Source organism: Drosophila navojoa, chromosome X (assembly GCF_054131105.1).
Source record: "Drosophila navojoa isolate 15081-1374.11 chromosome X, UAZ_NAV_1.0, whole genome shotgun sequence".
In the NCBI taxonomy this organism is placed as follows: Eukaryota; Metazoa; Arthropoda; class Insecta; order Diptera; family Drosophilidae; genus Drosophila; species Drosophila navojoa.
In genome coordinates this window covers 29,248,090-29,272,887 of record NC_142895.1, presented here as the reverse complement: position 1 = coordinate 29,272,887, position 24,798 = coordinate 29,248,090, and the positions used below count along the sequence as shown (strand labels likewise).

The 24,798-nt window shown below is 35.7% G+C and overlaps 1 long non-coding RNA gene across 1 annotated transcript; it reads left to right on the top strand.

Moving 5' to 3' along the window:
* Window positions 1-570: 570 nt before the first annotated feature.
* Window positions 571-4,477, top strand: LOC149090796 (uncharacterized). The gene is made up of 2 exons (XR_016197346.1): window positions 571-2,173; window positions 2,234-4,477. It is a non-coding gene; the product is annotated as an uncharacterized LOC149090796 (long non-coding RNA).
* The last annotated feature ends 20,321 nt before the right edge of the window (window positions 4,478-24,798 follow it).

Sequence of the window (24,798 nt, the reverse complement as noted above, 5' to 3'; positions counted from 1 at the left end):
AACAGTTGGCCTAATTGGTATGTATGTATGTATGTATGTATGTAGCGTTGCCTTAGTTTATTTTCTTAATGTTTCTTTTATCAACAGCAATAAATTCATAATTTTATTTTTTTATTGTTTTTTTTTTTTTTTTTTTTGAAGTTTAACGATGATTGTAATATTATTTTATTTTATTTTTTCAATAGTGGCGTATATATTTTGACATTGTTATGTTTATCAACAACAATTCTTAAATTAATGTTAAATATACCCTCCTTTTTGTTGAAAATCTATCGATATTAAGTATTGGCAACACTAAAAACTATAATGCCGATTATTGAGATGTCTGGCAACCTTACACTTATATATAAGCGGGAGTTGAGTTTTAGCACGCGTAACGGAGTGTCGCGCATACATATTATTTTTTCTATGAATAAACGTTAATATAATTACAAACATATCTACTGTAAACTTTTAGTATGGGCAGTGAAATTTACAACAGGTTATGGGCCCAGGTCGCTGAAACAGATTATTAAAAGTATACAGTTGCTAATGTGGTGTGTCCAGCTAATTCTTATTGTGTACAATTAGTACAAAAATGGCAAATAATAATATGTACTCAATCGACAAGTTAGACGAAAAAAACTATGACGTTTGGTGTGTCCAGATGCGTAGTGTTCTGGTTCATTCCGAAGTATGGAAAATTACAAGTGGTGTGGAATTAAAACCAGAAGTGGACAACGGTAATTGGATAAAGAAAGACGAAAAAGCGTTAGCATCAATTACATTGTCAGTGAAACCAAATCAATTAAATTACATAAAAAATTGCCAAACATCGGCAGAAGCATGGCAAAGACTAAAAGAAATTCATGAACCAAGTGGACCGGCGCGTAAAGTGTCTTTATATAAAACATTGTTAGGTCTCCGTTTGTCGGAAGGCGCAAATGTAGTTCTATATGTGAACGAGTTTGAAAGTGTAATAGACAAATTAAAAGAAGTCGGAGTTTCATTAGGTGATGAAATTATTGTCATTATTTTGTTGTCTAGTTTGCCAAAATCCTACGAGAATTTTGTAATTGCAATGGAAATTCGCGATGAGCTGCCGAATTTCACCATAATGCGCAATAAACTATTAGAAGAGGCAGATCGCAGAAATCAAACGAAAAGCGAATGCAGTGAACAGCAAGCATACATGATAAAGAACAAGACAAACCGCGATAAAGAAGGAAAACGAAACAACAACGACGGTAAATGCTTTGTGTGTGGCAAGCGCGGACATTATGCAGCGAGTTGTCGGCAAAATAAATTTAAAGACAAACAACGGAAAGAAGAGGAGACAATAAAGCAAGAAAAACGAAATAAAAACGAACAATCGTTTGTGTGTGTGTCACCGAATATTGCTCTTTTTTCATCGAATCAAAGTGTGAATTATGACGTATGGTGCGTAGACAGTGGCGCAACCTCTCACATGTGTAACAATCGCGCGCTATTTCACCAATACACAGAAATACACGAAAAGGTGTTAGTTGCAGGAGATCAATCGTTAAACGCAATAGGCATCGGTACAGTGCATATTAAAACCAAAAATTCAAGTTTCAACCTAAAAAATGTTCTGCATGTACCAGACTTACAAGCTAATTTTTTCTCAGTTGGAAAAGGTACGGAAAACGGTTTACAAATAAACTTCAATAGTAAATGTGCGATAGTAAAAATAAAAACCGATAACGAATTGATTGCTATTGCAAAAAGAGACAAAGGGTTATATTATTTTGAAAATATAGTCGAGTGCGTTAATATGACGTGTGTCGAAAACGTAATCAAATGGCACAACAGATTCGGTCATCTGAATATACAAAGTTTACACAGACTTGCATCGAATGAAATGGTACAAGGCATAGATAAAATACAACCAATATCGAACATTACGTGTGTGTCATGTATGAAAAGTAAAATCTGTTCTCAACCGTTCAATGAAGCAGATTATCGAGCAAAGAACTTATTAGAAATTGTACACTCAGATGTTTGCGGGCCTTTTAACACAAATTCGATTGGTGGTTCAAAATATTTCTTGACATTTATCGACGATAAATCTAGATATGCTACGGTCATATTTATGCAAAACAAAAGTGAAGTTTTTGAACATTTTAAAAAATACAAACAATACGTTGAGAAACAAACAGGCGCTAAAATAAAAGTAATTAGAAGTGACAATGGTGGTGAATACGTAAATAAAGAGTTTGACCAATACTTACAGAGTCAAGGCATAGAACGGCAACTTACAGTACCCCACACGCCCCAACAAAATGGTGTGGCCGAACGTTTTAATAGAACACTGGTAGAAATGGCACGTTCTATGTTATTGCACGCAGGTCTCGAAGAAAAGTTTTGGGCTGAAGCATGTGCATGTGCTCTTTATATACGGAATCGTTCTACAACTAGAGCCTTAGAAGATGCAACCCCTTTTGAAATCTGGTTTCAAAGGAAACCTACAGTTAAGCATTTCAGAACATTTGGTTGTTTAGCAGTTGGCCTGGATAAGACGCAAAAACAGAAGTTTAGAGCTAAAGGAAGAGAATATATCTTTGTTGGTTATAGTACGGCAACGAAAGGTTACAGGTTATATGATATAGATCAGCACAAGGTGGTTATCAAGCGAGATGTAAAATTCCAAGAGTGGATGTTTATGGAAAACAAAAATAGAGCTGATTTTTCTGACATGATCTACAAAAATAATTGTCAAGCTGATAAAGAATCGCAAAACGTAAGTGCAGATAAAACAATCAATACTAATTGTTCTGCAAGTCCTCAGATAGATTACGAAGATGCTGAAGCGGAACCTAATCACATGGAAAATATACCGGAATCCAGCAATGACGAGGAGCAATTGCCTAGATATGGTCCAGGTAGACCACGCATCGTCCGAACAGGTGCACCCGGCAGACCGGCAAAGCAGAAAAACAGACTCAATGTGATACAGACAACAGAAGAGGTTAAAGTTCCTGAAAACGTTACAGCAGCTATTAATGATACGCATTCGAGCAAATGGAAGGAAGCTATGCAGCTGGAGTTCAACTCGCTCGTGGCTAACAATACTTGGTCTTTGGTAGATTTACCAGCTAATAAGAAAACTATCGGAAACAAATGGGTTTTTAGCTTGAAGAGAGATGCAGAAGGAAACATTGAACGATACAAAGCAAGACTCGTCGCAAAAGGTTGCAGTCAACAGTATGGAGTTAATTATGAAGAAACTTACTCACCTGTCGTACGTTATGCAACAATACGTATGGTTTTTGCACTTGCAGCCGAGCTTCAATTATACATGCACCAAATGGATATATGCACAGCATATTTAAACGGCGAATTAAGCGACGAAATATATATGGTTCAACCGGAGATGTTTATCAATAAAAGGCATCCCAATAAAGTAGCAAAACTAAATAAAGCTATTTACGGATTGAAACAATCTGGTCGAGAGTGGAACGTCAAACTGGATAATGCATTGAAGAAATTTGGGTTCATTTCATGCAGTAGCGAGCCTTGTTTATACACGAAACTGATGGACAACAATATAAACATCATTGCAGTTTACGTCGATGATATATTAATTGCAAGTAAAAACAAAGCGGACTTGGAAGCTATCAAACAATATATCGGAAAACAGTTCAAATCTGTAGACAAAGGCGAAGTCAACAATTTTCTGGGTTTTTCGATAGAGCGTACTGAAGAGACTGGAGATGTGTTTGTGTGTCAAACAAATTATATTGATAAATTACTCAATCAGTACAATATGCAAAGCTGTAAGTCAGCCGCTACACCGTTGGATGCGGGATATCAAATTAATCCATCCGACGAATCTAAGAAAGTTGATGCTACAAAATATCAGACTTTAATTGGAAGTTTGATGTATTTGGCAATATCTACACGCCCGGACATATTGCATTCAGTATGCAAATTGTCACAGATGAACAAAAATCCAAATAGCACTCATGAGGCAGGAGCTAAACATATATTACGATACCTATCTAGCACAAAGAATATGAAACTACATTACTACAAAACTGGCAAATCAATAGAAGGCTATACAGATGCAGATTGGGGTGGTAACATAATTGATCGCAAATCTTTTACAGGTTTCATCTTCTTCTTGGCAGGAGCAGCTTTTTCTTGGGAATCACATAAACAAACAACTGTGGCATTAAGCAGCACTGAAGCCGAGTATATGGCGTTGGCAGCAGCAGCAAAAGAGGCGGTGTATCTAAGACGACTTGTTAATGAAATTGGATGTTTTTCTACAGATCTTCCAATATGTGTCTATGGTGATAATTTAAGTGCACAACAACTAGCCAAAAATCATATGTATCATGCAAGAAGCAAGCATATCGACATAAGATACCATTTTATAAGAGAGTTAGTAGAAACTAAAGAAATTGTTTTAAAATACATTGATACATCTAATATGATAGCAGATATTTGTACTAAGAATTTAAGTAAACAAAAACATGTAAAGTTGTTAGGCATGACAGGTTTGAAAATATTGAAAAATTGACATGTAATATGAAGAAAAGTTTTTGTGTTGAGAAGAGGTGTTGAAAATCTATCGATATTAAGTATTGGCAACACTAAAAACTATAATGCCGATTATTGAGATGTCTGGCAACCTTACACTTATATATAAGCGGGAGTTGAGTTTTAGCACGCGTAACGGAGTGTCGCGCATACATATTATTTTTCTATGAATAAACGTTAATATAATAACAAACATATCTACTGTAAACTTTTAGTATGGGCAGTGAAATTTACAACACTTTTGACCATTTGGAGGCGGGTTCGGGACGAAATCCACCAAGGCTTCAAGATGTTTTAATATAATCCCTTCCCACTCCGTTTCCATACCTGCCCTTGTCAGATCGGCGGATCTATTTCGCTTTATAAGCGACCATACAATAGCAATAATATTCCAATCTGGACTTTGGTCTGGTCAATCCAGTGTTTCCCCTCCAACTTCTTTCAAAATGTAATTTGGCATACAATACTCCCCATTTATTAAAGACACCACCACAGAGTCCTGATCTTAATCCGATCGAACATTGCTGACATATGTTAGAAAAAAGGATCAGAACACACCACATTAGTTCAAAATCCAAACTTATAGAAGTATTAAAAAGAGGAGTGGGTGAAAATTGACAAAAAATACACTGAAAGGTTAGTTTTGGCGATGCCAAAAAGACTACACGTAGTTATAAAGAATAAGGGTTACCCCACAAAATACTAATGTTAAAAAAATGTAATCTTTCGCAGTTATTTGAAGCGTACAGGTTAAGTGTATAAAGACTTTATTGGAGAGAAAAACACGTTTTTTAATGGTTTTTAGTTATTACTTTTATGCTAAGCAAAATATAAAAATTATTTTTTTTTTTTTATAATTTTTTGTTAAATTATTAGTTAATAAAGCATTGCTGTATGAAGACGTTATTGTCCACTGTATGTAGTAATTAAAATGAATGACTTTATTTTTAAGACGCCATATGGCAATGAAAAGCCCAGAGAAGCGGCTGGAAATTAAAAAACAATGCAAAAACAAATCCGCTATTGAGATTCTTAGAAAATGATAAAGAACGAAATTCGTAAAATGAAAATCGTTTCATTACATATAATAATAATAGCTTCGACAGACACGAAGTGTATTCTTCAGAGGTCACAATCAACTGACCTTTATTGAAAATGTCTTTCCTCAAATACATACATACATGTATACATATGTATGTACATACATTGTTTTCTTACATTCTATTCGTATAGGTTATTTAATAGGAATTCTGAGTTGTTGCTTGGCTTGATATGTCTAACAATCTCTTTTGTGTTAATGGGAATTTGCAAACAGTGTCGCACAATCGTTTACTTGAAATTCAATAAGTTTTGTTTATTGGGCTTAGTTGTATGCTTCCGTTGTGCTCTTGGAATGTAGGATTTATACATACAGTTTGAAACGAAAGTGTTTTCATATGGGCAAAATTATACACGCACACACACACTCACATACACTTTTAGAACGTAATCATATTGTTTAAATGTGTGTATATTCCGAAGCACAACTCTAGTATTTGAAATACGCCTTGTACAAATATGATGGTAAGGGGGCAGATATAAGGGTGGGGGAGAAATTTTAACAAGAATCTAAATTGTATAAAATGCATCTTAATATACATATTATTTTTGGAAACTCTAGCTTTAAAGATGTGGGAGATATAACTTTATACCTGATTTTCGATAAGGTTTTTTATCGATAAAAATATCGAAATGAGTTATCGTTTTTTATTGATAAATTCGATATGCTGTATATACGAACATTTAAAAAAAAATTAAAGTCTCCAGCTCTTATATCTTCTGAGATCGACGCGTTAATACATACGGACAGACAGTGCTAAATCGACTCAACACGTCGCCTTGATCAAGAATATATATACATTGTGGGGTCTGCCACGCTTCCTTCTGCCTGTTACATACATTTCAACAAAACCATTATAACCTGATTTCCCATTTTCAATGGGTTCAGGGTATTAAAAGACTTTCCGATTGAATTTCCGAATTTCAGCTTTCCATTTTATGGTAAGACTGATGATTTTTACAATATATTTAAATCTATATCAAGATAAAAAGACAGCAAACAAGCGGACTACTAGATTGTTTTATGCCGAGCAAACATAGTTTGCAATAACCGATTGAAACGGTCGCCCGCCGAGCTCGTCGGCGCTCGGAAAGCCACCGTTAAAATTTTTTAGCGCAGTCCAAGCGACTCCCAAGCGCTGTCGCTGCTTACTACGCAGTTTGCAGAACTCCTGCGTACTAGAGACTTCTACTTTGGCAAATCTATAATCATGATTTGAAAGAGTCAAGAAAATAGTCGATCGACAAGAAAAGTTATTAACCAATCAAGCCCATAGTAAGCCCTGCAGCCAATGCGCTTTAAAAATCGACAACTTTTCCCATTATTATGTTATCGATTAAAAACATCGAAAATCAGGAATAAATTTATGTCTGCTACATCTTAAAGCTAGTCGCCAAATTTGAAATGTATATTCATATGAGTTTTATAGAATTTCAATTTTTGTAAAAATTTCACCCCCACCCCTATATCCATCTCCTCATCCACACTTTTGTAAAAGGCGTATTTCAAGTACAACATACAAATCTACATTTTAGTCATAATCTAAATGTTCATGAAGATAGTACAATGACAGATTGGAGCGGCACAAAAACAGGCTAGCAAAAATGCTCATAACAAACAGAACTCCTAGGAGGCTCAAAAGGAGACAACCAAGGGACCTGATTCTCAGATCGCCCCGGATGACGGTCAACAGGAGTTAACATATAGCTGCCATCATTGTGTTATTATTGTATTGTGTTGTAAATAATTGTAATTGTAAATATTTGTAAATTGCGACAGCAACGTAAGTTGTCGGCGCGCCCTAATGAGCTAATTGAACAGATAATAAGCTCACAAAGGGGTTATTGAAAAACCTCGTCTGGCTTCAACAAATTAAAATAAAATAAATAAAAAAAATAAAAATAAAAAATAAAAAAAAAAAAACGTCGCAATACATTTGCTATGACTTTCGTTTTACTGGCATTGACTTCACTCTTAGCCGCCGGGTCCAAATGACCTTTCAAAACGACCCTTCAAAAAATAATCAATAGCTTGTGTATTGATACAAAAACAAAAACTTACACGCCGACGCGGTAGATCACTTTTTGGTGGTTCATATGTGCATATATGTATAAATATAAATTAAAGTAAATATCTAATTTAACACTTACGTTGCATTTGCTTGGCAGGGAAACCTGATGTGTACGATTTTTAGATTAGACTCTAAAATTTTTTAGCGAGTCTCAGCGTTTTCTTATTCTTTACTTAGTCAACATCGATAACAATCATCGTCTCTATTATATAAATATAATAATACCTCTTTTAATTAACTATTCCAGTGCCAGTTTGATTTTTAAAAATGCCAAATTTCCCGCCAGCATCACAATTTGGCAGTTGAAAATGGCCCACTCTGGTCGGTAAAAGTCTAAGCTGGCAGCCCTGCAAAAGACGCCATTATGAGAAAAACACGTTACTTAAATGTGCAAATGCCTCTTGCTGAAAAACACAAAAAAGCAAATGCAGCACACACAATAATTGACTACAGCCAATATGATGTTTGATATGCAACTTTAAAAATATCGATGTACAACCGCAACTGTGCTACAGTAGACATAGTGAGGCTGCCATACAAGAGGCAGACACAATTGAAGCCCCGGCGTCCGCCTCCGTCTCTGCCAGTACTACCACAACTCCACCCCAGAACTTAACTATATATAAATTTAAACATGTTTTGCACTAATATAGGCCGTATTAGTTTAGAGGGGAAAGTAAAAAAAAAAAAAAAAAAAAAAAAAAAAACGCGAAAACGATGGAACAACAGAAAACTAGGTTGTTAGGTCAGAAGGTCTGTGCTTTCTTTAAGACTAGGAGATACGCTGAACCCTTATTCTGCATTCTGAAACTTTCAGAACGTAATCATAATGCTCAAATGTGTGTACATTCCAAAGCACAAATCTCTAGTACTTGAAATACGACTTTTACAAAGTGGTGGCGAAGGGGGCTTGGTATTCAAACTTTGTTTGTATTCATCATATGTATATACACAGCAAAAACATTTTAATTTCTAGACCTACAATAATGCTCAAATGTATATGCCGAAGCACAAGTCTCTAGGACTTGAAATACGTTTTTTAAAAATTTCAAAAACTGGAATGTACATATGTACATTTTAACGTTGTCATTACGCTCTGAAAGTTTCATTAAGATTGCTAGAAATTAAATTATTCAACAAATAAATTCTCATAAGCGCAGTCGCCGCGGGCTTATGCGTGCATTAAAGAAGTGCGTAAATCGACATCTGATCCATTAATTTCAAGCTACCACATCAAAAGATTTATTATTAGATCATGACGCCAAAATCGACAAATCGCCCATTATACGTTGGGAAAAATATGTATTGAATAGAATATACGCAATAAAACGGTATGCATTGTAACAGATAATGCCAGCTCCATGCCTAAAGTATGTGAAATATTACAAGTGTACAAACTGCCATGCTTTGCACATTCGATCAATCCCGTGGTACAAGATGATTTAAATTTACTTAGTGCAAATCAAAAGTTCGATTTTTTAGGCAATGCACGATAGCTCAAGAAGGTTAAGCGTATACTTTATTGCAGGAAACACCCAACAGATGGAATAATTTCTGCTTAATGATTGAGCGTATTTTAACAAGTAAGAAAGCTCTAGTCGAGACTGCTCGACTACGAGATCCCCTGAACCCTACAAGCAACTGATATTTCAATAATAATTAGCACCCACACACGCACTCATGCAAACAAATACACGCACACACACACACTCACATATACAGGCGATTGCGCTTGGGTTGCGCTGCAGTGTTGGCAATATTAGCAGAACTTATTTGTTGAATAATTTAATTTCTAGACGTACGATCGTAATGAAACTTTCAGAACGTATTCATATTGTTTAAATGTATGTGTATACCGAAGCACAAGTCTCTAGTATTTGATATACGACTTTTACAAAGATTAGGATGAGGGGGTGGATTTGGGGGTGGGGGGTAAATTTTAACAAAAACCGAAATTGTATGACATGCGTCTTAATATACATTTTAAATTTGGAGACTCTAGCTTGAAAGATGTAGGAGATATAATTTTTAAACTGATCTTCGATAAGGTTTTTTATCGATAAAAAAGTATCGGAATGAGTTATCGTTTTTTACTGATAAACTCGATATCCGCGTGATATATACGGACATTTTAAAAAAAAGTTGAAGTCTCTAGCTCTTGTATCTTCTGAAATCGACGCGTTCAAACATACGGACAGACGGACGGACGGACGGACGGACGGACGGACGGACGGACAGACAGACGGACAGGGCTAAATCGACTCAGCTCGTCGCCCTGATCAAGAATATATATACTTTGTGGGGTCTGCCACGCCTCCTTCTGCCTGTTACATACATTTTAACAAAACCATTATACCCTGATTTCCCATTTTCAATGGGTTCAGGGTATAAAAACGAACGATGCCATTTCATTATTATCAACTACAAATACACCGCATCTGCTGCTGAGGAAACTTTTAGCAAGAAAGAAAATTTCTAGTGGAAAATACGTTACCATATCGCTAAATATACATTTGGCATATGGACTTTTACGCAAAATCGAAAGTGGTCTGAGAATCACATTTTTCTCTGACCCCGGAAAGAATACAGGTACCTGTATATTAATCAGGTCATGAAGTTCCGTATATAACCTTTTAATCATTGATTCATAGATGTTTGCGCAATATGTTAGGTAATAATAGGTAGAAAAAAGGGCTCGGGTAGATTAGCGGTTTAAAAATCGTATATATTGATCTGAATTTAATGACCGCTGCATTGACACCATAAGAGCAACAATCACAGTTGGTATTGAACGTGATTTTTTTAAATTGTGATAATGTCTTTGTCAAACCAGACCTTGTTTGATTTATTTCTTGCCTTCGAAGACTACAATTATTTCTTATCAGAAGTGAAAAAAGGATTTAATATGTGTTGTGGCAACGATAAGAAAGTTAAAAATGTGTATTATAAAATTAAAGTAAAATGGTCCGAATGCAAACGGACTATTAATAGATTTAATACGAGACATATGGAATAGCTTCGTAGCTTAACAATCTTTGAAAGCGATGAAAACATCGATGACAGTATTCCCAGCACATCAGGGAATAGAGGAAGGCCTACAAAATCTTTGGACGAGTGTTCAGCATACACAAGGAAACGTAAACTTGGAGAGGTTACAGAAGCTATTTCTCAGGAACATCTATCGGAACCATTGTCAGTAAAGTATACAAAAGTCCAAGAAAGAAGCAAATCAGAAATAACGAAAGCAGTGCTGAAAGCAAGTCCAGCGAGAGAGCAAAGGATTGAGGAGAGTATACCAACACCAACTGATGATCTTTCAACTAAATACATCCCGGAGGAAGCCGTTGCGTTATTTATGGACTTAGGGCTGTCCAAGTTAAAGTACAACATCTTACGCAGCTCTTTGATTCGGCATAATTGCAAAATCCTACCCGGCTATAAAAAAATTGCATTTTGCAAAAAGGAAGCTGTTCCACCAAATGTTATCGTCAATGACACATCGGCTGTAGCAAAACTGCAAGACGTTATGGACCATATAGACACACTTCCAGAATCACTCACATTACTCAATAAGTGGCGGTGTGATGGATCGTCTGGACAAAGCTCGTACAAACATAGCATTTGTGGGAGTGATAACACAATTTCAGATGCCAATATGTTTATGGCATCTGTAGTTCCGCTTCGGCTAAGAAGTGGAAGTTCTGATTATTGGAAGAATCCACGTCCCTCCTCTGTACATTTTTGCCGTCCTATTCTTTTTCAGTATACCAGGGAGACCTCCGATGTCATAAGAACAACAGTGGATGACATCAAAAATCAAATTGATTCATTGAGGCCATATGTGTTTGAAAATGCTAGTAGTAAAAAAAATAACTATAAATTTTGAATTCTTTTTAACTATGATTGATGGTAAAATTCTTATTATATCAACTTTAATTTGTACTATTTGTAAAATTACACAAACAAAATTTTCTAATTATGAGTATGGATTATCCCCACTTCATGCGAGAATAAGGTGCATAGAGTTTATATTGAAGCTGGGATATACAATTGCACGACCTGGAGAATCTTTTGCTGAAAGTGCAACAAACAAAGAAATATTTAATGCTTGAAAACAAATTATTCAACAAGAGTTTCAAACATCACTTGCCTTAAAAGTCGATTGCCCCAAATACGGTTATGGAAATTCTAATGATAGTAATGGCTTCACGCAAATTTTTTGCTAATCATGAGATTTCCGCTCGAATCACAGGAGTAGACCAAACGATAATAAAACGCTTGCTTAGGCATAATCTTAAAGGTTATCAACTGTAAGGAAATGGTGAATGGGCCCAAATTTGAAGAGTATGCAGCAACAACTGCAAACCTATCACAAGAGATGTATCCGCAAAAGAAACTTACTCCCACAGTTCATAAAATTCTTGTCCATGGCCGAAATCTAATAGAGTATCAGTGTTTACCTATTGGAGAGCTATCAGAAGAAGCCCAGGAATGTAAGAACAAAGATAACAAAAAGTTTCGTTACTCCAATACTTGCAAGATTTCACGCGTTAGACAAAACGAGAATCTTTTTAATATGTTTGCAGCATCTCCGAACCCATTTATCTCTTCACTGAGACATGTAAGAATTTATAAAAATTTAGAAAATAATTATTGCCCCGAAACTTTAAGCTTATTAGACAGATGAAACAGTACATATATGATAGAGCGCTTTTTGAAGGTCAAAACGCATGTGACTGACATTTTGCTGAGTATTCCAAATGACCAAATGTTGCTTACCGGAAAGGAATTTGAGCTGTTAAATAATGTGCTTACAATGCTACGCCCCCTTGAGGAAGCAACGAAAATTGTCAGCGGAGACAAATATTGTTTGGCCAGTACGGTCATCAAAGACAAATTAGCACAAGTAAGAAGACTCTAGTCAAGACTGCTCGACTAGGAGATACCCTGAACCCTCCACGCTGATATTCTTATCATTCTGCACTTCTTTTATGCACGCACACATACACTTACATGCATCCACCCTCACGCGCCCGCGCTCTGCTAACTGCGTAGTAAGCAGCGACTGCGCTTGGGCTGCGCTGCAGTGTGGGCAATAGTATGAGAATTTATTTGATGAATAACTTCTTTTGTAAACATACGATCTTAATGAAACTTTCAGGGCGTAATTATATGGTCAAAATGTGTGTACATTTCAAAGCACAAGTCTCTAGTACTTGAAATACGTTTTTTACAAATTGGGAGCGAAGAGGGCGTGGTATCCAAAATCTGTTGATTACAAAATGTTTGTATTTATCGTACGTATATACACAGTAAATCTGAAGTCTCCACGTCTAATAGTATTCCAATGAGGCTCAAAAAACAAAATCAATTTTTCGATTATTCTCGATAAAAAAGTTATCGGATAAGTTATCGAAAAAATAAAGCAAACTCGTACTGCGTATGGTATACACGAGTATGCACACAAAATTTCAGCTCTCTAGCTCTTATATCTTCTGAGATCTCGGCGTTCATACGGACAGACAGACGGACGGACGGACGGACGGACAGACGCACAGGGCTATATCGACTCAGCTCATCGTGCTGATCAAGAATATATATACTTTATGGGGTCTGCGATGATTCCTTCTGCCTGTTACATACTTTTACACAAAAACATTATACCCTGATTTCCCATTTTCAATGGGTTCAGGGTATAATAAAAAGCAATGCAAAGTAATTTTTTTTGTTAATAATTATTAAATATTAAAGATAAGAGAGAAGCGACCATTGAGCCGAGAATGCCTGACTGATGTCGATGAGGCGAAAAAGCGAAAGAAGACATCGCAGGTATGGACACATTTTGACAAGTGCGAAAACAAAAAGTGTCGCCTTTGCGGCAAAGAATTTAAAACAAGTGGCAATACTTCCAATTTGCTCGAGCATTTAAAACGTGCTCATCCAGTTAGATCGAATGAGTATCATCTAATTTAAATATTTTAATACATCAGACTCAAATAAAATCGATGAACGGTTCATCGATGGTTTTGCAGCGCTATTCACTAGTTTCTCCCAGTTATTCAGTCTCGAAAGTGCACACTTACCAGTTTTTTTAACAGAAAAAAAACAAGAAGTTTAATGCCAAAAACCTTCGATAAGCTGTATAATTGGTTCTTCCCAGAGCGCGTTGGTACCACTCGCGCAATGCTTGAACCATTTGAGAATTATATAGTCGCTGCTTTTGTAAAAAGCATCAGTGTTGCCGAATCAGCTATTTTGTTGTTGCCGAATCAGCTATTTTGCAGCTAGATCTGGCTACTTTTTAAGGTCGATTGCTACAAAAATGTTAAAACGAATTATAAAAGTGACAATGCTGTAAACGACGAGTTGGTGGTCACAGATGAAATACTATCAGAATTAAATTAATAAAGGTTATGCTTACATATGTACTTACATATGTACATGTACATACATATATACAGTGACAATTAAAACTGTAAAACGAATTCAATGATGCAACTCAGGGGTCTGTATTTTTGCTTCTACGCTATGGATGTTTAAGATCTTAATATTATTCTTTTAGGACGATATTTGGCTGTCTCATCTAAAAATTTGAAATTATTCGGTTATCTGGAAAACCTATAAGAGAAACAAAATACAAGAATGAGCTGCGGAGAGCAATGTTAGGTACATATACATACATACATGCATACATATGTATGTATGTACATATTTATATGCAAAGCATATAAATACATGAATGAACCAAATTTCGCTTATTATTAAAAATATGCACTTCTTGGCCCATTTTAACCATTAGACAACTGATAGACGTGGGAGTGCGGTTGCATATTGTACTGAAATCCGAAAATTATTTACTATTCAATGGTCATTACAATTCCTTGAATGCAACATATAAGTGAATAAGAAATTTGCTTGAGCGTTGACCAGTTTTCGAGCGTTTAATTTAATTACTGGAAGAACATTTCATATCTGCCAATTTAGTAAAAATCTTTCACAAATTGGCATTCCATTTCAATGAGTTTGTGGCATTAAGTCAATGACTTAGACCGAAAAATCTTCCACTAACAATTACCTCGATCACCTTTAACACAACCACCTCATTGCTTGAAAATACAAAGTTGAATCAATATACATACCCTGAGCAGTCGGATTCGAACCCAAGAATTCTCTTTGAGGTGTGCTTCGCGTTTAATATGTATATGCGTGAGCCATCTATTTATGTATGTATGTAAACTTATGTATGTATATATACTATATGTATGTACATATGTATATACATACATACATATGTGTGTACATATGTACATATGTGTGTATATGCATATACATATATGCATTTGAGGGCTATTCAAGAAGAAACAAATTTAAAGTTATAATAAAAATATTTGACTAACAAAAAGGAAAGTGTTGACTGCCATTCATTCATTAAATATCTATTTTATAAAAAACCAAATACATACGTAAATTAGTTTAAGCTATGGTAATTTTACGTGGTGATGACTTAAAAAACCCATTTTAAGTCGACTCGAGGGCTCTATAAATTAACTGAGATCCCCATTGATATTTCGATGGCCTCCTCGTGGTGTTCCCTGGATACCGATAGCAAATTTATAATCGGAATCTAATCGAATTCTAATTCGAATCGGCACAGACAACGCTAGTTTAATGGCTGGTTCAAATCAATATATTGTCTACGAAAGCTTTAACTGGTTCTCCAAAAGCAGTAAGCGACAAACAGATTATCTAAAAATTTACGAGTTAATCAATAATGATAATGTTAGTTAGAATCTGAGTTTTATATGTATGTTTTATTACTTAATATATTGTTTTTGTTTGTCTTTTTAGATCTGACTAATCTGTGTTGTGTTTGTCCAGTCTTGTCTTTTTTCGAAGTCTTATTTTATCTATTTCATAACACATTTTTTAATCTTATTTAAGGCTCCACTTAAAATTCCGGAAGTCTGCGAAGCACGGTGGCTATCCATTTAAACTGCAGTGGCTAGAATTGTGGATCAGTGGGTTGAGCTGAGGCTGCATTTCAGCATTGCAGCAACAAAAGAAAAATGTTTTAAAGTGCAGCAATTGCATCAATTGCTTAGCGGCGAAATTAATTTGTCGTATTTAACATTTTTAAAGCCTCCATCAAATGAAATGCAGTTTTAAAATTAATGATTCAAATGCAAGCAAACTTTTAAATGATCTTGTATTTGGAATAAATATATTAAAAGCAAAAATAATACCCCCAGATGACAACGTTGACGTCATAAATACAGATTATAAATTGCATGTTAAGCGAAATCTGCATTTAGGCTATGCCTTGAAAAATGAATTCAATCCTAGAGCATTTAAATTGTCTGTCACTGAAATTGAACATGTTGTAATCAGTACAGCAGCGTATATCTTAAAAAATGGGAAAATACGGATTGCACCGTGAAATTTTGGGCTAAAGTTAATACTTTTGTGGATTCGGGAGGTAATCACCGCTTTAAAGCGTTAGCCTCTTTTGTCCTAAAGCTAAAAACTTTAACATGCTTTTAAGCATGGATTATTTTTTTACAGTTATGGATTGCGAAGATCTAATAAATGTTGCCACAATTTTGAAGTGCCTTCAAACTACTTGAATATGATTGGCACAAATTCTTAGACTGCCGAGGAGAAAATTGATTTTAGTGAGCTCGATTGCTGTGTGTCAATTTTCGAATAAAAATATAATTCATAAAAACTAAAATGGCTATTGTTTTGGCTATTCTTGAATTTGATCTAGCCGTTTCTAGCAGGTTTGAAGGGCTAATTTAGCGTTTTCTTGTCCGAAAGAGCTGCCAGCACTCTATGGCTTTTCGAACTTAAAAACATGTTCGCCGAACATAATCAGTTTGCCCACCAACTGGGCAAACATTGTTCGTTGAACATCATTTTATAAAAATTTTCGAGAGGGAAACATGGCTTGAAAATGTTTCAATGGCAGAGTATGAGCCTCCGTATGTGTTGATAGGAAACGACTTTCTACAAATTTAATGAAGCCATATTGTCGTCATAGCCTTATATTGCCAACAGCATGGCTCTGTTTTAAGAGATTCTATAAATTCCTCTATAACTGCTTTGTTCATTTTGCACGTATTGATTTCACAAATATTTTTTTCAAATGATGTTCGCCCGAACATGTCAATCCATTGTCGAACATGTTCGCACGAACACGCGTGAAATGGAAACATTTCTATTCTTCGCGAACATGGTTGGCGAACAATATGTTCGTGCAAACACCACCATCCACCATGAAAAAATTCAACGAACATGTTGCATTTATTGAAAAACTGGTTTCAAAAACTGAAGGTATAACAAATTTTGCACGTCCTTAAATAATTCGCTGAGGTGTTGAGCTTGTCAAGTTTTTTCTCGGGTACCAGCAATACCAAAATGAAGTGATAATTCATACCACTGCTCCAAAATTCTGGTCATGGCCAATTCAATTGAAACCCATCGTGTATCCGACACTCATGGAATTTTAATGGGAGCCTTTTAGAAAACAAATTGATATGTGAATAAACTATTTTCTCAAGAAAACACATGCACAGTAATTTAGACCACCAATAATTACATGATAACAATAAATGCAACGATTTAAAGTGATAATACAAAAGAGGAATCAAGAACTACAGACGAACACGAGGGGTTTTTTCTATTTGGATATACCTTATCATCATTTATACATTGATACATTTTATTATAAGAAATTTGACGGCTTCAGCTTTTAGCGAACCAATTATATGTCCCATATATGAGATATTCAAGCACATTACTTGCAGGTATGATTTACCGCTAGCTGCACTGAATGGCTCTGATTTGAGCCAATCATAACATTGACATTGCCTGCACCGATGCCTACTAAATTGGCTAAATACACATTCCAGTTTCTAAGTTCTTGTTTAATTCCTTCGACTATGACAACGAATCTCCACTTTTTTAATGAAATTAAACTGAAGAATGTTGAAACCGTAATTCCATGCTCTACAGATACGTATTTAATAACGATACCCAATCAACATCAAAGTAGACATTATAAATATAAATGAATATATACATATACAAATTAGAAAATATTCAAACTTTTAAAAAGAGGGCAGGTGCTCAAAAAATAATTTTTATTTACCGAGCAGCTTAGTGCATCTTATATCTATTGATTCGTCCAAAATTAAACTAAATTTGGCGCTTCCAATGTCATTCCTGAGATCCTCACGAAAGTGAGGAGCCAACACATTTTTATACCCTGAACCCATTGAAAATGGGAAATCAGGGTATAATGTTTTTGTGTAAAAGTATGTAACAGGCAGAAGGAATATAAAGTATATATATTCTTGATCAGGACGACGAGCTGAGTCGATATAGCCCTGTCCGTCTGTCCCTCCCTCCGTCCGTCCGTCCGTTCGTCTGTCCGTATGAACGCCGAGATCTTAGAAGATATAAAAGCTAGAGAGCTGAAATTTTGTGTGCATACTCGTGTATACCATACGCAGTACGAGTTTGCTTTATTTATTCGATAACTCATCCGATAACTTTTTTATCGAGAATAATCGAAAAATTGATTTTGTTTATTGAGCCTCATTGGAATACTATTAGACGTGGAGACTTCAGATTTACTGTGTATATACATATGATGAATACAAACATTTTGTAATCAACAGATTTATACCACGCCCCCTTCGCCCTCAATTTGTAAAAAACGTATTTCAAGTACTAGAGACTTGTGCTTTGGAATGTACATACATTTTGACCATATAATTACGTCCAGAAAATTTCATTAAAATCGTGTGTTTACAAAAGAAGTTATTCACTAAGTAAATTCTCATACTATTTCCCACACTGCAGCACAGCCCAAGCGCAGTCGCTGCTTACTGCGCAGTTAGCAGAGGGCAGGCGCGTGAGGGTGGATGCAAGCTTTTAATACAAGCAGCTGTTACTCAAAACACGAAATGATTTACATATATAGATTAGATGATACAGCTTGCCAAACTTAAGAGTAGGCACAATGGTATTGGCGTGGAGGGCTGTTTTTGGTTTCCATCAAACTTTTTTAGGGCCATCATTATAAAGCAACATTCTCTTTGTCTCGTCGCAAAAGATTACATTTTTCCAATAGACAGGAGGACAGTCAATATGAAGTCTTGCGAAGGCCAGACGTTTCTCAATATTTACAGCAGACAGCCACGGTTTCTTTCTTGCCACATGTGAGGAGTTTTGTGTAAATTGAGAATTTTTCTCACAGTCTCGGGACACACTCTCTTTTGAAGATTTAACTTAATGTCCGTCACCAACTCCCGGAGAGTTGTGTGTGGTTTGTTTTCCACTGTTTTAAGAATTTGAGAACAATCCCGTCGAGAGAGCTTTCCTCTTCTGCCTTTAGAGCTGCTTAGCAGCTCCAGTCTATTTTCTTTTTCTGCCCGATTAATACAATTATAAACTTTTCTAAGCTTAATATTAAACATTTCAGCTAACTCCTTGATGGGTTTTCCTTTGATATAATGAAAATACACTAATTGTATCAAATTGTCAACGCTTACAAGGCATTGCGAGAATTCAAAGTTTATGCGAAATGGTAGTGCTTCCACGACTTTATAAAAACGAATGAATTCGCGGAAGACTTGTGTCCCGTTAGCTTTTTCCCGTCTTCTTTCAACTAATGTTTGCATTTTTTATTTTTAAATATTTTTTTATACCCTGAACCCATTGAAAATGAGAAATCAGGGTATAATGGTTTTGTTAAAATGTGCGACTTTGATAGAAAATATAATATGATAAATAATAGTATTATTATCAATATTATATTTTTTAGTGAAAAACTATCACACACTTATCAACAATTTTTTTAAATAATATTAAACAAGTTTTTTTTTTATATATTTAAAATAAGAAAAAAAAAAAAAAAACAAGTAAGAAAGCTCTAGTCGAGACTGCTCGACTACGAGATCCCCTGAACCCTTCGAGCAACTGATATTTCAATAATAATTCGCACATACACACGCACACACACACACACACGCATACAAACAAACACACGCACACACACAAACACACGCATATACAGGCGATTGCGCTTGGGTTGCGCTGCAGTGTTGGCGATATTATGAGAACTTATTTGTGAAATAATTTAATTTCTAGACGTACGATCGTAATGAAACTTTCAGAACGTAATCATGATGTATAAATGTATGTGTATACCGAAGCACAAGTCTCTAGTATTTGATATACGACTTCTACAAAGATGAGGGTGAGGGGGTGAATTTAGGGGTGGGGGGTAAATTTTAACAAAAACCGAAATTGTATAAAATACATCTTTATATACATTTTAAATTTGGAGACTCTAGCTTGAAAGATGTAGGAGATATAATTTTTTAAGTGATCTTCGATAAGGTTTTTTATCGATAAAAAAGTGTCGGAATGAGTTATCGTTTTTTAGTGATAAACTCGATATGCGCGCGATATATACGGACATTTAAAAAAAAGTTAAAGTCTCCAGCTCTTATATCTTCTGAGATCGACGCGTTCATACATACGGACAGACGGACGGACGGACGGACGGACGGACAGACGGACAGACAGACGGACAGGGCCAAATCGACTCAGCTCGTCGTGCTGATCAAGAATATATATACTTTGTGGGGTCTGCCACGCCTCCTTCTGCCTGTTACATACATTTTAACAAAACCATTATACCCTGATTTCCCATTTTCAATGGGTTCAGGGTATAAAAACATTAACTGAGAAAAAATGTATGCGTACAAACTAAAAACCCACTATTCTTAAGCGTCGTGTGAATCTTTTCGGGTTGTTAAACAGCATATTACGGTAAAAAAGCATTAAAGAATGTCAAACACGTGTTGGTTTGCAAATTTTGTCATTAAGTTGATAGATTTCGTCATGGGCAGAAAAACTAAAAAGATTGATCCCGATTTGAGGAAACTCATCGTGAAATTACGCGATAAAGGGTGTCCTTCCAAAAGGGGTCTGGTCCTTCAATGGGCCAGTGTATAATATGTTTATAAAAAAATTGTAGACAGCAACTTGCGGTCTCTCTGGCGTGACTATGAAGTGCTGGCACCGGTGTTCAATTTTGTACTACATTTATTGAATTTAAACAGCAACGCAAGCGCAGCTTCCACAGCAGAGAGCTCATCTAAGCGCGAGCAGCGAAAGAGCGATTGAGTGGTGAGCGACACTCCCGTGCTAGCGCGTACAACAACAACTACTTTACAGTGGTTTCATTTCCATTCTTAGCCTATACAATTTTAATAATTCAATTTCTTCATTATTTTCTAATTCTATTAATAAAGAGGGCATATATCCAAATGCCTCAACAAAGGGAAAACTTTTAGGGAAATTGGCGAAATTGTTGGCAGAATGCATTCTTCTGTCCAAAGAGTAGTCAATAACTTTAGTTTGACAAATAAAGTACTACTACTGAATAAATAAAGTACTGCGTATGGTATACACGAGTATGCACACAAAATTTCAGCTCTCTAGCTTTTATATCTTCTAAGATCTCGGCGTTCATACGGACAGACGGACGGACGGAGGGAGGGACAGACGGACAGGGCTATATCGACTCAGCTCATCGTGCTGATCAAGAATATATATACTTTGTGGGGTCTGCGATGATTCCTTCTGCCTGTTACATACTTTTACACAAAAACATTATACCCTGATTTCCCATTTTCGGAAGATATAGTGATTTTTCAAATTTGGCTATATTTTAGGCACTATTGATGCTACAGACTTGTAATTTGGTATATATACGCGAGTTGACCTCTCAAGTCGAACAAGGTATAGTGGATATGTGTCCGCCCAAGGGGGGCGTAGCAAACCGCAAAACTTTATATCTCCTACAGTTTAAGAGCTAGAAGCGTCAAATTGTGATAGTTGAGTTACTGGTAACCTCCTCTATCGATGCCCCAAAAATAATTGTCACGGCTCTTTGGAGGCGTGGCATATCGAAAAATACCCTGTAATTTTCACATTTTTTGAGCGTAAGCATTCAAATTTCGCATTTACGTTACCGTTAGCTCTTTCTAAGAACTGGCCAAAAATGAGGTGTCTACGGCCACTAGGGGCGTGGCAATCGGCATTTGTAGTATCAAATTGCGACATTTATATGCTTGAGCTATCTATGTATCTACATGTATACACAAATAGGCATAATAGGCATTGATAACACGGAAGGAAAGGTTTTTATAAAATTTAAAAATAAAATTTAGATATTTAAAAAATATAAAAGAAGCTAAAATAACAAAATTTGCAATTTACAAAAAAGAGTTTTCCGCGGGATTTGAACTCGCACCCAGCCATGTTTGTCAAAATACAAAACAAATTTGAACCGGCGCCTTTGCCGACAGCGCCACCACCTACTGTCAACAACTGTAATTAAAATGAAATCCAAAAATAAGATTCTTGTTATGAGAGTAGCAGATGGTAAATTCAAGAACAAAGCAAAAACAAATCAGTCTCATTTCAACGCTAGAGTATGCATTTATGTGTACATACATACACACATACAAATGAGCGCGTGCATAAGAAAGGCTGGAATGTTTGATGCTACATATGCGTGCAGACTTATGTGCATACATATACATGCATATATGCGTACATACATATATGAGGGCTATTTAAGAAGAAACAAATTTAAACTTATAAAATTTTTCAATTAGAAAAAAGAATAAAATAAATATCTATTTTAAACAAGTAAGAAAGCTCTAGTCGAGACTGCTCGACTACGAGATCCCCTGAACCCTTCGAGCAACACACACACACACGTATATACATTGAGCTTGGGTTGCGCTGCAGTGTTGGCGATATTATGAGAACTTATTTGTGAAATAATTTAATTTCTAGACGTACGATCGTAATGAAACTTTCAGAACGTAATCATGATGTATAAATGTATGTGTATACCGAAGCTCAAGTCTCTAGTATTTGATATACGACTTCTACAAAGATGATGGTGAGGGGGTGAATTTGGGGGTGAGGGGTAAATTTTAACAAAAACCGAAATTGTATAAAATACATCTTTATATACATTTTAAATTTGGAGACTCTAGCTTGAAAGATGTAGGAGATATAATTTTTTAAGTGATCTTCGATAAGGTTTTTTATCGATAAAAAGTATCGGAATGAGTTATCGTTTTTTAGTGATAAACTCGATATGCGCGCGATATATACGGACATTTTAAAAAAAAAGTTGAGGTCTCTAGCTCTTATATCTTCTGAGATCGACGCGTTCATACATACGGACGGACGGACGGACAGATAGACAGACGGACAGGGCCAAATCGACTCAGCTCGTCGTGCTGATCAAGAATATATATACTTTGTGGGGTCTGCCACGCCTCCTTCTGCCTGTTACATACTTTTAACAAAACCATTATACCCTGATTTCCCATTTTCAATGGGTTCAGGGTATAAAAAAAACGAAATATGTATGAAAAAAAAAAAAATAACAGTGAAGGAATGGGCTTTGAACCTCCGCCGCTGTAACATAACTTGCGACGCCTCTATCACCCACGCTATCGTTTTGCTTGACAAACTGGTAGCTAAAATACAATAAGCTAATAACAGAGCGTCATCTGACAAAACTACAATAACAGAAAATCTAGAAATCAATCGCAATTCTTAGAATGCTAAAAAGCGCGCTTTTGTAATGTAAGCAAACGCTAAAGAATCTGCAATAGGTGTGACCGAAAGCTATCAACGAAAATTACCATACATTTGTACTCAAAAAGTGCACGATCAATATAATAATTATCGATTACTCGATAAAAATTACCAAAAGCTACAATATAATCAAAAAGCATAATTGTTGTGTACTAAATTTTTTTAAAGCTAAATTAAATTTGAAATAAGAATATATGCCCCTTTGTAAACATAGCATCATGTATACGGACTGTGAATGAGTATTCCGCAGTCGATAGCGCCCGACTGCAACGTTCTTACTTGTTTTTTCTTATTTTAAATATAAAAAAAGAAACTGTTCAATATTATTTTAAAGAAATAGTTGATAAATGTGTGTTATTAAATTTTTCACTAAAAAATATAATATTGATAATAATACTATTATTTATCAAAGTCGCACATTAGGCCTGTACGCATAGTTTTTCTGGCAAGCGTATATTCTTGATCAGGGCGACAAACTATGTAAGTCGATTTAGCCCTGTCCGTCAGTCTGTCTGTCCATCCGTCCGTCCGTCCGTCCGTCCGTCTGTCCGTATGTATGAACGCGTCGATCTCAGAAGATATAAGAGCTAGAGACTTCAACTTTTTTTTAAAATGTCCGTATATATCGCACGCATTTCGAGTTTATCACTAAAAAACGATAACTCATTCCGATATTTTTTTATCGATAAAAAACCTTATCGAAAGTCAGTTAAAAAATTATATCTCCTACATCATTATAGTTAGAGTGTCCAAATTTTAAATATATATTAAGACGTATTTTATACAATTTCGGTTTTTGTTAAAGTTTACCCCCCGCCCCCAAATTCACCCCCTCACCATCATCTTTGTAGAAGTCGTATATCAACTACTAGAGACTTGAGCTTCGGCATACACATACATTTATACATCATCATTACGTTCTGAAAGTTTCATTACGATCGTACGTCTAGAAATTAAATTATTCCACAAATAAGATCTCATAATATCGCCAACACTGCAGCGCAACCCAAACGCAATCGCCTGTATATGCGTGTGTATGTGTGTGTGTGTGTGTGTGTTTTTTTTTTTATACCCTGAACCCATTGAAAATGGGAAATCAGGGTATAATGTTTTTGTGAAAAAGTATGTAACAGGCAGAAGGAATCATCGCAGACCCCATAAAGTATATATATTCTTGATCAGCATGACGAGCTGAGTTGATATAGCCCTGTCCGTCTGTCCGTCCGTCCGTCTGTCCGTATGAACGCCGAGATCTCAGAAGATATAAGAGCTAGAGAGCTGAAATTTTGTGTGCATACTCGTGTATACCATACGCAGTACGAGTTTGCTTTATTTTTTCGATAACTTATCCGATAACTTTTTTATCGAGAATAATCGAAAA